Source organism: Phyllostomus hastatus, unplaced genomic scaffold, assembly GCF_019186645.2.
Source record: "Phyllostomus hastatus isolate PE091 unplaced genomic scaffold, TTU_PhHast_1.1 phas_contig_86, whole genome shotgun sequence".
NCBI lineage: Eukaryota > Metazoa > Chordata > Mammalia > Chiroptera > Phyllostomidae > Phyllostomus > Phyllostomus hastatus.
In genome coordinates, this window is record NW_025333977.1 from 75,530,938 (window position 1) to 75,544,680 (window position 13,743).

The following is a 13,743-nucleotide window of genomic DNA, read 5'->3' on the forward strand; positions in this document are numbered from 1 at the left end:
GGATTCAATTGGTGCCAGTTTCTCAGTATATTTCCACAAAGATCTGAAACTATTTATAAACTGCTTCACTTCCTGGAAAGTTTTTGCTACTCTAAGGAAACTTCTGAAGTTTTAGAACATCATTTTGGAACTGACTGCTTTGGCAGGGATCTTTTTTTTTTTTTCATTATTCTGGTGGAAAGTGTTCCAAAAACTCATATTTAAATAATCCTCAGTAAATTGCTTATTTTATTTTGAAAAACCATGTCTTTCTAACAAAACTGTAAACTCTTCGAGGAAAAGAAATATGCCTGCCATTTGTTTGCTTGTAAGTTAATTATCATCATAGTCACCCCTCCCAGGGCCTAGCACAGCACCAGTGCACACAGTGGGTGCACAACAGTGTTTTGGTAATAAGCATTGAACTAGATAATTCAATATTTATGGCTGTGTTTTCAGCAGCTGACATTTTTATCTATACAGATAAATTAAAATGGAGATGTTAAAATAGCCCAGGCTATGAAATACAAAATGACACTTGTCTCCTAACTAAGACATGTATAAATGTAGAGCTGAGGGAGGAATTATATTATCTAGATTATATTATCTGCTGTCTAGAATGTAGCTAATCACACTCTGACTTGTCATTGAAAAGTTACCCATCTCAAGGAGCTGGGCCTCTTGCCCTTTAAATCACCAGTGAATGTGTATAACAAACCTTTGTGGTTTCACATTCTTTTTTCAGATGCATTATGGTATCAGACTTTTTTTCCTTTATGTGGACCATATTTTTACTTTAGGCCATTGCTTCCCATAGTAGTGTTCATAACAAATGCACACTAGAAAAAGTTAAAAGCTGTTATCACTTATTAGCCATCACTTCTGGTATTCATTTCAGAATTGTGACTTTAAATATTCCTTTTAAATTTAAAATTACCCTTGTTAGAATAACTTAGACATTGACATTCAATAAGGTATTGCCTGTACAATTACAGCTCTCTTTTTTTCTGTTAAAATACAAATAAGTAATGATATTTAATGGAACAGGTTACTTGAACTTAAGTGAACAAGTTAAATCAGTTTTGACTGCATCATGGTAGTTATTTCCATTAGCTAAGGTCCGTTTGTGAGACCCCGTGGCCTCAGTTGTATCCAAATGTTCAGTACTAATATTTAGGGCATGTTTCAGCCCTCTTGGGCAATATTAAAGGGAAATATGTATATTTATATATACTATGTACATATTTATATGTATACACACATACACATATTTATATTTAAGGTTTTGGGGGGTAAGCTCCTGTAAAGAGCATCTTTCTCACTTGTGTTCCAATCAGATCCAGTTCTTTTTAAAAATAAGAGGACACTGTTTAAGGAAACAAAACAAACATCTGTTGAGCACTACCTACCAATATACTCTGTAATTCTCCTAACAACCTTGCTAGGTAGCTATTATAATTCATATTTTATAAATGAAGACACTGGGTCACAGAGGAGTGATTGTCTCTAGCTCTCATGGCTACTAAACAGGGGAGCACAAATTGCCTAGTTGCAACGCGGTTCCCCGACCGATGGATGCAGCAGGCCCTGGGGGGCCCCGATGAGGATTCCAACCAAGGCCGCTGCTTGCAGAAAACTCTGACTCCACGGAGGGGAATTTGTTGGGCAGATACTTTCTTAGCAGAATACTACTCATTTTCCCATAAACATCACATTTATGTTTTTGTCACAAGCTGGCACACAAAGCCTCTTTCACCTAAAATGTATTTAAATAACTTACTCTTTAGGATTTTTTTAAAGAGGAAAACAACAGTATTATTAATGTACATATAGTATTTCAATCTACCAGTCTTATCATGTGGTCCCATCATAAACCTCACCAAATATTCTTTCTCAATATACAATCTGTTTAAAAAAAATGACAACGGGTCCAAAATGGAGTCACTTATGCTAAGTCCCACATCACCAAACTGAAACAACTTAATTATAATTTTGGCTCACCCAAAAATGGAATCTTAAACCACCAAGAGTCACCTGGTCATCACTACTTAGTAATCTGCCTGATAGCCCCCTTCCAGCCCCTAAAGAAAAGTGATCTTACAAAAACCTGCCCGAGTTTTTGCCTGGTATAACTTCCTTGCTCCCGCTACCTTCTGCCTATAAAAGCCTCTCACTTTGTACAGCTCCTCAGAGATCCTTTCTATCTGCTAGATTGGATGCTGCACAATTCATGAATCATTAAATAAAATCAATAAGATCTTTAAACTCTATGAATAAGCTGACCAATTCTCTGTTCACCCTGGACTTTGGAAACTCCCAGAACAAGGGACTTTCAGTTTTAAAACTGGAAATAAGGAGTTCCTGGGACATGGGACTTTTAGTGACATGGGACTTCCAGTGCCGAAGCTGTAAAAGTCCCAGGAAAACTGAACATATGTATCATTTGGACCCAATCCTTCGTTTCACAGGTAAGGAAGCCAAGGCTCAGAAAAGAACACATTAGATCAAGCAGTGACCATGACACTTGTACTTTTTCCCTCTTATTTATACAGACCCATTCAGCCTCTAGATATACTGTAACTTCTCAGACTCAATCACCAGTTTGTTCATCACTTACCCAATATGATTCATGTGTCAGGAACCAAATCTCTGTTCCCTTTGTATCATCAGCCCTGGTCTGGTTCCTGACTCCATGCATGTTTGTTGACTGATATTGAAGAACCAGATTGTGTTGCTTGGGGAAACTGAGGTCTGTATTCAAGTTCTGCACTGGCAACATCTTCACCAATTTTTCCTTTATCTCCTGTATTGTATGTATATATAATAAACATGTATCACTTTATAATGAAAAATGAAAGGCATGTATAAAAGAATAATTACCTATGCTCCCTGATTAACCAGAGCACTGCTGATCCAGGAGGTGAAGATCATGCCAGAGGATCAATTGCTCTCTCAGTTGCCCTGGTTGCCAGGGTTCTTGCCGGTCCCAGACAACAACAGAGAACCTTATTCTCCTCCCTCATTGTCCCTCACCTGTCATCCTCACAAAATACATGTAGGGATGAGAAGACAAACAGTGCATGGATTCCAAACCGTTTTCTTACTATAGTAATAAACATCTCCCAAATCCTGTTCATATTAAAATCTGAACTGGCAGTGGAACATGCTTAAAAATTGATGTAGCTTTTGAGATACAAGATTTCAAAGGGAAGCATTTTCCTCCAGCTGTGTTGCATCTCCACATCTGCCAAAATGCTCATGGTTTGACTGGGCACATTCCAAGTCACATTCCTCCCCTCCCAGAGAGGAGAACCATGTGCCAGAGCTCATTAAGAAATTACCCAGTAAACACTCTGACTCCCGAGTTGCTTTCTGACACCAAATAACTTTCTTTGATCAGTAGAAATGGTGTATTTTATTCATTATAAGCCTTTACATGGGAGTCATTGCCAAGAAATTCCAACAGGTATGAAAATATCACAGTTTTGATGTTGCCCTACAACTGCTGCTTTATTCCATAGTGTGCTGTGATTCAGAGTTTAATTCATTGCTATTTAATTTTGCTGAAGTGTTTCTACACCCACTTAGAAACATCCTCTTTCACTTTCTCCCCTCATTGAAACTCACAGAGTATCATTGTCTTATGACTTGAAACTATACCATGGGATTACTTTAACATAGTACAAAGGGTGATTTCCAGGGATCGGTTGGCCACTGGTTATTTAAAGTCATACAACGCATATGTGCTGTGTGCGGTTTTCCCACTCCCACTCTTCCCTCGTTTCATAGGTTGAAACACACATCGAGTGTAGATTGGAAGAGAAAGACCTCCATCACCAAAGGACAGTCTGGACTGAACATCTGATAGGGAGCAAGGCTAACTGTACTCTCTCTCTTTAAGAGCTGGAAGGAGTTTATGTGTATTTTATCTATGTAGACCAGAGACAATTTTAGCAACAGTTTGTAGGGTCACTTTCTTCTGCTCTACTGTCAACTTTCCTTGGAGTTACTGAGCAGAACAAACCCCAAAACCATGGTGCTTGTTATGAAGACCCTAATGAGCTCAGTACCTATTATACCTCTCACAACAGCATTCAAACGTTTGGGTAGAAAACACAGAAACAAACTCTAGTGCAGTGCTGTTCATATCAGAATCCCCTAGATAGATTGGTCCAATGACTTAAGCTCATGCCCTGCACTCTGAAATGCACTCATCCTCGCCCATCTGTGCCCTGATTAAGAATCTTTGCTCTCATAACTACAGCCTACCATGGATACCATCACAGGTGTGGTCAGGTTGCTGTTAGTTAACCTGCCACTTTGAGTAAGAGATATCAACATTTAAAATGTGCACCGCTTGGTATCCAGCAAGCCCACTTGTAGGAATCAATCCTAGTGATGCTTACACAAGGCAGCAAAAATATGGAAATGGCAATATGAAATTTACCACTGCTTATGATAAATAATAAAAAAATAAATGGAGTGATTTATTTAAAGAAATGACAGCATCAAAGCATTAAAATTCTATTCAGCTGTCAAAAGATAAGCAAATCTATATCTGCTGATATAATAGAGAAAAACAACTCATTTCCTCACTGATTTTGACTGTCTATGAACAGCCTCTTAGCCATCATAATTACATAGAAGCAGAGAAGTTTCTTGGTTCTTGGGGCTGGGTCCACCTAGTTAAGAACACTGGGAAGGTTTTGTGACCAGGTAAAGCTACAAGACTGGCGGAGGAGTTTTCCTGCTTGCATGGCACAGAACACTGAATGATGTGTGTTTGTTACAGCTGTGCCAAAGTATGGTTCCCCTCAAAGTGGCCAGGCAAGGTGCAGAGCTGCCCCGACCCACTGCCGCCGGCAAAGAGCAGCCCCTCTATTCTCCAGAGCGCTACAGCAATATCCACAGTCACATCTGTGCATAGGGGAATGGCTTTGGGAAGTCATGGATCTCAGTAACTGCAAAAGTTACCTGGCGCTTGTACCATGTTGTCTCAATACTGATTCCAAAGGAAAGAAAACAAAATATTGACTGTTTACCTAGAGCATTCTATAAAAAAGAACAAAGATACTTGGGGCTCTCTGAACCCTTCTTGCATCTTATACCTTAAGGTCACTTTGAAATGCCAAGTGAAAAAAGCCAGACACAAAAAATCATATAATATATTATTCCATTTATGTGAAGTGTCCAGAAAGGACATTTATAGAAACAGAAAGTAGATGAGGGGTTGCCTGGGGAAGGGGTAGGAACAGATTGACTGCAATGAGGAATCTTTTGTGGATGACGGAAATGTTCTAAAACTGGACTATGCTGATGGCTGCAAAACTCTGTACATTTACTTAAAATCATTGAATGGCACACTGAAAATGGATAAATTTCACAGTATGCAAATTACAGTTTGATATAATTAAAGTAATATTAAACAATCTATTGTTGTAGCCATATTACTTGGATTTCTAAACAACAGAAACATGTTATAAAACACAAGCTGCTTACATGGGTATTCTAATTTTTCATTAAAAAAAGCTATATTTTAAAGAAGAAAAACAAAGTTTGCTCTGGGTACACATGACATGTCTAAGAGGAAATACAAGGAATGTCATTTTTTGTGAATGAGAATGCAATTTCATTGCAGTGAAATATTTACTTCTTGCTTTATGCATTTTTCCACTATTAAATATTTTTATAGGCAAATATTTCCTTTATTTAAAATATAAATTACCCTTAATGTCTATGTTTTCCTTTTGATTTCAAACAGTCTTCACACCAAGGTCCTCAGAACATATATTATTCATAAAATATTTCAACTCCAGAACAAAAAAATTAAGTATTTGCTCATTCTGAAAAAATGTGATTAAGGATTTCATGCACCCTGTCTCTTGACAAATGTACTAGAGTGATGCTTTACAAAGTGTGCTGTGTGTTCTGTTAATGGTATGGAAGTAATTTTAGGGCAGAGGTAGGCAAACTCTTTCTTAAAGAGCCAAATAATAAATATACTAGTCTTTGTGGGCCATTCAGCCTCTGCCTCAAATACTAGGCTGTTTTAAGTCAAAAGTAGGCACAGGTAGTACAAATATGAGTGGACTTGACTATGGTTGCTGATCCCCATATTGGGTTACAGAATGGATAATTTTTATTTTACCACTTGTCTGAATATGCATTAGAAAGACAGAAATAACACATCATGCCCATAAATTTATTGCTTAGGATGAGATTAAATTTACACAAGTTTTTTAAAGGTTAGAGAGTTACAGAAAAGCATTAAGTAAACACGCGAGTAGAAGGTACCTGGTATGACAAAAATAATGAGAAATATTTGCAAATGACAAACACTTGGGGAAACTGCATTTGAACATAAATAATCGTTTCTTATTAACAAGAAAATGATGGGATGAAGAAAATCCCCAAATTAGGTAATTCTTATCATACCCCAACCCAGCACTTGACTCAAAGCTCCTTGAAAGAAATATCACCAAAAGCAGTGGTCCACAATATTTGCTAGATCATAGACATTATGGACGGGCTCCCTAGAATAAAGTGCATACTTAAAACTGAGCTCCCTGAAGCACATCCAAATGCAGAGATGTCAAAATAGAGAAAGAAAAGAGAAAGCACAACAGCATCATTCCAAGGGTTCTTCCCAGGCACTGCAGTGCACATGACCCATGCTCAGCACACACCCAGCAAATCAAACACCACAAGAATACAGCACCCTTTGGGAAGCAGTGCCCTCCTCGCATGCCAACCAGGATGACCAGGGAAAGTGCAGTGTCAAACATGCCAGGACTGCCCCATTCCACGTGCTGCAGTCCAGGTCAAGAAAGAAAAAATAAGAGTTTTAAACTTTTTAATTCTTCCTCCGCTTGCCTAAACACAGCCATAATTTACAAACTAAAAACTTAATAACCATCATTAGGGTAGATGGTGGGGAGATAAAAGGAGCTAACATTGTGGAGCACCTATATGCTAGGTACTCCACATATGCCGTTTTGTTAGGTGGGTACAACAAATCCATGATGTAGATATGCTTACCTTCATGTTAGAAAAAAGAAAATGGAAGCATTCGTCTAAATTTATCTCCTTTATCTCCTCAAGAAAAAAGTGTCATGTCAGTAATAATGAACAGAAAATACTGATCTGTAAACCATTTTTTTTCTTATTTCTCTGTTAGCTTTGCTTAGGCTGCTAGAATGTTCTTTCTATATTTATGTTTGACTAAACTGGACTTGGCTTTTGGACTCAGCTGGAGTATGACTTCCACTGAGAAGGCTTCCCTAGTACCTTCCCCATTTCCCATGCATACCTGCCTTGGTTTTACATTCCTAGGATACCACCATTTTACATGGCTCCATGGTACACTACCATGATTGCTGGTTTACTTGACAGTCTCTTTCTTTAGACGAAATCTCTTAAAAATAGAGATCATTCCTATTTGATTTCTGTCCTCAAAGTTTAATACTATGTCTGACACAAAGTAAGAACTCTGTAATCTGTTCAATGAATGAATGAATGGACAAACTGCATTGCCCAATGTCTAACAACATGTAAATTATAGAACCAGGATTTGAACTGAGTCTCTCTTTCCATTGTCCCAAAAAGAGCACAAAAAATCAGTTAATTACTACTTTAGCCTTCTTAGGACGTTAAAGGACAGTCAATCAATCAATGGTTCAATTGTTCCTTGGAAATCCTTTAGGAAATACCATAAACAAATTTATAAAAGACAAAAAAAAGTTAATGTCTCAATGCAATGAAATTTAAAATTCTATTATGTAGAAAAACTGAGGGTTTTTTCCTCATAATTAAACTGCCTAAGCACTGGGGAGCAATTGTGTGGTGCTCAAAAATAAAATCATCAAAGTCAAATAAGTGTATCCTTGTTGTGCGGTCCCTCTAACTTCATAACAGTCTCAAGTATTACTGTTGTTCCATTTTTAACAAATGCTTAGAAAGGTCCCGAGGTAGAAGCTGTCCATATCAAATGGCCTCTTTGAGATTTCCCCAGAGTAGTTCAAAATCCCTGGGTGCCCAGGAATCTATATATATACTCCCTGTCAGACCAGGCAACAAGCTGAGCTCACATTGAATATCAAGTTGTCATTCTTGCTTCTCTTAAGTTCTTTTTAGATAGTTCTGTGGTGTGAAATGTGGTGGGAGGTGGAGGCCTTTGCCAGAATGAATTTCCATCCTGCAGGGGCACAAGTACTCAGCTGCTGCTGACACTACCAGCACACTAAGCTCTGTGTCCCACACAAAAGTTTAGGTACTGACACCGGGCAACTAGAAGCTATTGCAAGGTTATTAACAAAAGAGTGATTAGATTGATGTTTCAAATCCTCTACTTCTATCATTATTATTTTTACACCATCATTACTATTTTTGTTATTATTGCCTTCATAAAGTTGTATTCTCATGCTCATTTCCATATGCTTCCAAAATGGGAGAGACAGTGCCATTCATGGTATCCATGAAATGACCTTGTGCAGGCATGTAGAAATGTACTAGAAGATTAAAGCAACATCTATCCTGTGTGTCATAAAAGGAAAATGACTGATGAGTGTTCCTTGTATTCTACTGAATAGAGAAATTAAAAAGTACTTGCTGCATGTCTACTGTGCACCAAGCATTGTGCCTGATGTTGCTGTGTTCTTGGCTTCTCAGGCAAGAACTCTGGGAGGTTTTTCAGAGATTTCACCATTGTCTAAGTCAGGTCCTAAGCTTTTCTGCTTCAGCTTTTGAAAACACAGTTAGCTAAAACTTGAAGGCAGCATGAAAAACGTTAAACATGGTAGAGTGAGGAGCAATAAGAAAAGTCAAAATAATGATGATTTGTCCAAGAAAGAATGAGGACACAATTTTGACTTGGAGCAGAGTTTGTATAAGGAAGTAAGAGAAATAGGACCAGAAAAGTAAGCTGGTGGCAGGTTACAAAAGGTCCTCAGTGCCAGACAAACATGATGTTTTTGTTCAGTAATTAAAATGGCCAAAACAGTGTGATGCATGACAAATTGGAAAGGGAGAGAGAAATTAGACAACCCAGCTAGAATGTGATTGCAGTGGTCCTGCTGTGGGGACATATATTGGAGCAGTGACAAGAAAAATAAAAGGGACAGAGTATTTTGAAGGGTGAAGAAAAAAAGACATATTTCCTGATCTAGTATTGGTCACAATCCCAATCTAAAAAGTGTTGTCAGGCCACATTTTCCTGAGTACTTAAGTCTCTGAATTCAATTGCTAGAGATATGTTGGTTCTTCCAGATATTTTAATGACTGAGAAGGCTATTTTGCTCACCATGAGCACTAAATCAGTGGGGGTGCTCATAATAATGTAAGCTGTGTTTGTGCATCCATTTCCTAGCAACATTATTCACATTAGCCAAAAGGTGGAAACAAGCCGAATGTCCACCCACAAATGAATAGATACACAAAATGTAATACATACATACAATGGAATATTTCTCAGCCTTAAAAAGAAATAAAATTCTGGTTCATGCTACAATATGGAAGAGCTTTGAAGACATCATGTTAAATGAAACAAGCACAACACAAAAGGACGACTATCCTCTGACTGCACTCAGCACTCATATGAGGTACACAGGGCAGTCTCATCACAGAGACAGAAAGCAGAGCAATAGTTGCCAGAGGCGTGGAGAAAGGAAAATAGGAAGTTATTGTTTAATGGGTGTAGAGTTTCATTTATGAACGATAACAAATTTCTAGAGATAGATAGTGGGGATTGTTGCACAATAATGTGAATGCCACTTCACTGTACACTGATATTGGATAAAATAGTATATTTTATGTTATAGGTGTTTTATACCAATGAAAAAAACAATAACATAGCTCTGATGCCTTGAGGGGGGAAAAGAGAAAGTCAGGCTTGCCAACACATTTAGCCAAGCTGATCATCCAATAGGGAGCCCTCCTCCCCCAGATCAGACTCCATTCATTGACTTGTTCAGCTGGAGAGAGGAAAAGAAAAAGTGCGAGCCACCATCTACATCAAAATGATAGTGGTAGCACAAGGGCACATGCCTGTCCGCTTATCATCTGCCCTGGTTGGACACTCATGGGACTAAAAGATTCACTTCACTAGTCAAATCAACACCTCACCTTGGTACTTCCATTTGATAACAAACTCCTCAAGGAAAGGAAAAGCAACTTGCCTATTTCCATACACATAAGCCCAGAACCATGACAAATGCTTCATAGACACACTCACTGAGCTTTAGGGAACTGTAATTACTTAATATACTTCTACCAGTTTAAATTTTCCCTGTGTTCAGCACTACGCCAGGTGGAATGTAAATATGGAAAAAGTATAAGATATGGTCCTTGCCTTTTAAGATCATATAATCTACTTGAGAGGACAAAAATCGTACAATGATACAATAATGAACATTATGAGACAGAATATAATTAGGTGCTAAATTGTGTAGTGCAGATTATAAGTACTCTAGGAGGTCATAAAAATGTCTAACATCCTGTGGAAATGAATAATGGGTGGGGAAGTCTTTACTCACTGCCTGCTTGTAAGAGCAAGCAGAGAAAGCTATTAAATGGAATGAAGGCTTTTAAAAATATTCATTACATTTTAATTTTATGTGTTATACACCTCCTCTACCAAATAGCCCCTTTCTTAATGTTTTTTCAGATTTATTTTTTTTTCCTTAGGCTATTTTACAAGTAATTAGAGAATACCTCAAAGGAAAATAAATAAATGTGCCAACAACCATTTGAATGAATGTGTAAATCACCGTGAAACAGAGGTACTCAATGAAAAATTAGTAAATTCAGCCTTCATAAAAATAAACCTTTCATTCAAAGCTTAATTTGTTCACACAAAGCCAAGAAATAGCTATACCGACTCCCTGCCTGCCCACATGAGTGTTAATGAGATCCAATGACAATTTTACTCATTTATCATCAGAATTCAGACCATCTGCTTTAAACTGGGAATTTCATATTCCTCTGCATGGCATAGATCAAAACAGACAGAGATTTTTGTTCCTACAAAGACTCAAACTGTGAGTGTATATATCTTTTTGTTATGGCCAACTTCAAACATTAAAAATTATATGGCTATGTAGCTTAAGCAGTGAGCTGAAAAAGCAAGGCATTAAATTCTAGTTCCTATATTCTGTCTCCATTATGTTCTTTATTCCTCTTCCCTAAGTAGCAATCATACAGATTGCACTCCATCAGAATTGAGTAAATACAGAGCCACCTGGTATTTCTCAGTCAACTATTAGCCCCACATAATACACTGCTACATAACAAACTATCCCAGTACTTTGTGACTTAAAACAACCATTTTGTTTCACTCATGATTTTGTGGATCAGGAATCTAGGAGAGCTCAGCTTGGGCTTGGGGCTTTGTCACATCCCCCTGGAGCCACCTGGTAGCTGAGCAGATAATCAGTGTTCAAGATGGTTTCCTCCCTTAAATGTCTTGCACTTCTGTGGTCTCTCTCTCTCTCTCTCTCTCTCTCTCTCTCTCTCTCTCTCTCCCTCTCATCCTCTAGAAAGAGCCAGGACTAGGGCAAGGCAAGAAGAGGTGCTTTGGGCATAACATTTTTAAGTGAACTCACTCCCAAGTGCTGCCCTTGGATTGCCTCAGCCCTGAGACTGAGTGCCTTCTTAAGAGTGAAGCTCCTGGAGTGCAGAGTTTAAGGAGGTGCTGTGCTTAGTGTCAGGTAAGGGCCCCGGAGAATGAGTGCCTCCTTGAATTTTGTACCCTAACCACCTCACTTGCCTTACCCTAGCCCTGGCCCTGCCTCAGGACCTCTCCACGTGGCTCAGTGGTGTTGGGGCTTCTCAGAGCATGGTGGGCCCAGAAAAGTCACCCCTCCTACATGATAGTTATCTCCAGTGGCCAGGTCAGGAAAGGTCTATGTATTTAACTGGTATGGTGTCACTTTGGCCCTATTCTATTGGTCAAAGCAGTCACTAGCTCTGCCCAGATTCATGGGTACAGAAATAGACACCACCTACTGAGCAGGGTCTAAGATGGTCTCATTGAAGGACAGCTAGTGGTATGAGAGATATTTTTGCAGCCACCTTTGCAAAATACCCTCTTCCACATCTTTCTTTATAAACTTTCCTTCACATTATTCCTGGAATGCTGTAACATCCTCCTAGTTAATGTCCTTGCCTCCGAACTTCACCTTCAGTTCAGTATACTGAAGTATACAGCTTGCTACCATACCTCCCTGTAATAATTAGTTCCCTTGCTTAATGTTTCCAGTGATCCCTCACCTTATAAATAAAACCCACATTCTTCTACCTACCATTAAAATATTCCATTACTTAGTGTCATCCCACTTATTATCAGTTGAGTTGTATCCCCCAAAAAGATATGTTCAAATTCTAATCTCCCAGTACCTGTAAATGGAACCTATTTGGACATAAGTTCTTTATAGGTGTAATCAAGTTAAAATAAGCTCGTGCTGTATTAGGTTGGACTTTAATCCAATGATTAATGTCTCTGTAAGAAAAAGGAGAGAGGGAGGTCTGGACAAAGAGACACAGACAAGACATAGGAAAGAAAGCCATGTGAAGACAGAGACAGATTGGAGTGATACATCTGCCAGCCAAGAAATGCCAATGATTGCCAGGAGCTAGAAAGAAACAAGGAAGGATCCTTCCCAGACGCCTTCAGAGGAAGCATGACCCTGCCAATGTCTTGATTTCGCACTTCTGGCGTCCTGACTATGAGAGAACAAATTTCTGTCATTTTAAGCTGCAGGGTTTATGGTGATTTGTTATGGCGGCCCTAGGACAGTAACATGCCGCACTCCAGTTCCAGCCCCACTGTGTCCAAATGCTCCTCCTTGCTCTCGCAAAGGTCTCTTTCCTGTCCCCACATTCCAATTAATCACAGCATCTGTCTTTGTCTTTTCCTTACACTAAAAGGAGCAAAGCAAAGCAGTACACACACTTATAACTTCTGGCTGAGTTATAACTGACATCTTCCGGCATTCTGCTAGGCAGAGCTACTTGTCCCAAATGCTGAGTCAGAGTATACCTGGTATAAAGAGAGTTACATGCATTTGTCAACTTAAAAATAATGTTGAGAAGACATTAAGTTTTTTTAGTAAGTGCTGAGACTTAGCAGTAGAACAATTCTTTCCCTGTCATATTCTTTGCTCATCAAAAAGGAAAGTGTTTAAGTGAGAGAGTACACTACAGAAACAGATAGTGCAGAGCTGCAGAAGTCCTTCCTTGGCTCCTCACCTCTTAGCTGTCAGAAAGTGTACGACCTGCAGCGGCTTTAATCGACGGAACCAAAAATGACTTCCAAATGGTAATTCAACAGCCTCGAGCTCTGGCAGAGCTGCCCTCATTATTGCTCCCCTTTCCATGGTCAGAAACAGTATATGAAAATCTCCTCAAGGAATTCAGAAGGTCACTTACCCTTTTCCAAAACTACCTGATACGGTAACATGTGCAAAACAGATACAATTCTTCTTAATAATGGTGAGGATGGGACATTTTAGAGTACATATTAATCATTTGGTTGTAAATATAAATCAAGCCAAGATTTGTGGGACAGTGTGTGGAAGGCAGGAAGTAATCTATTGTCCTGTTGTATCCCATGCTGGTTGCTCTACACCTGCAGCCTGGAATGCCCTGTGGGTGCCACACCTTCACACGAAAGTAGGCAACCTGGAAGGCATTTCGGGAAGTGAGCAAGATAGAGAAGAGGCTTGAGGAAAAGCAGAATAATATGGTGATGTTTAACTTAAAAGAGTAGAA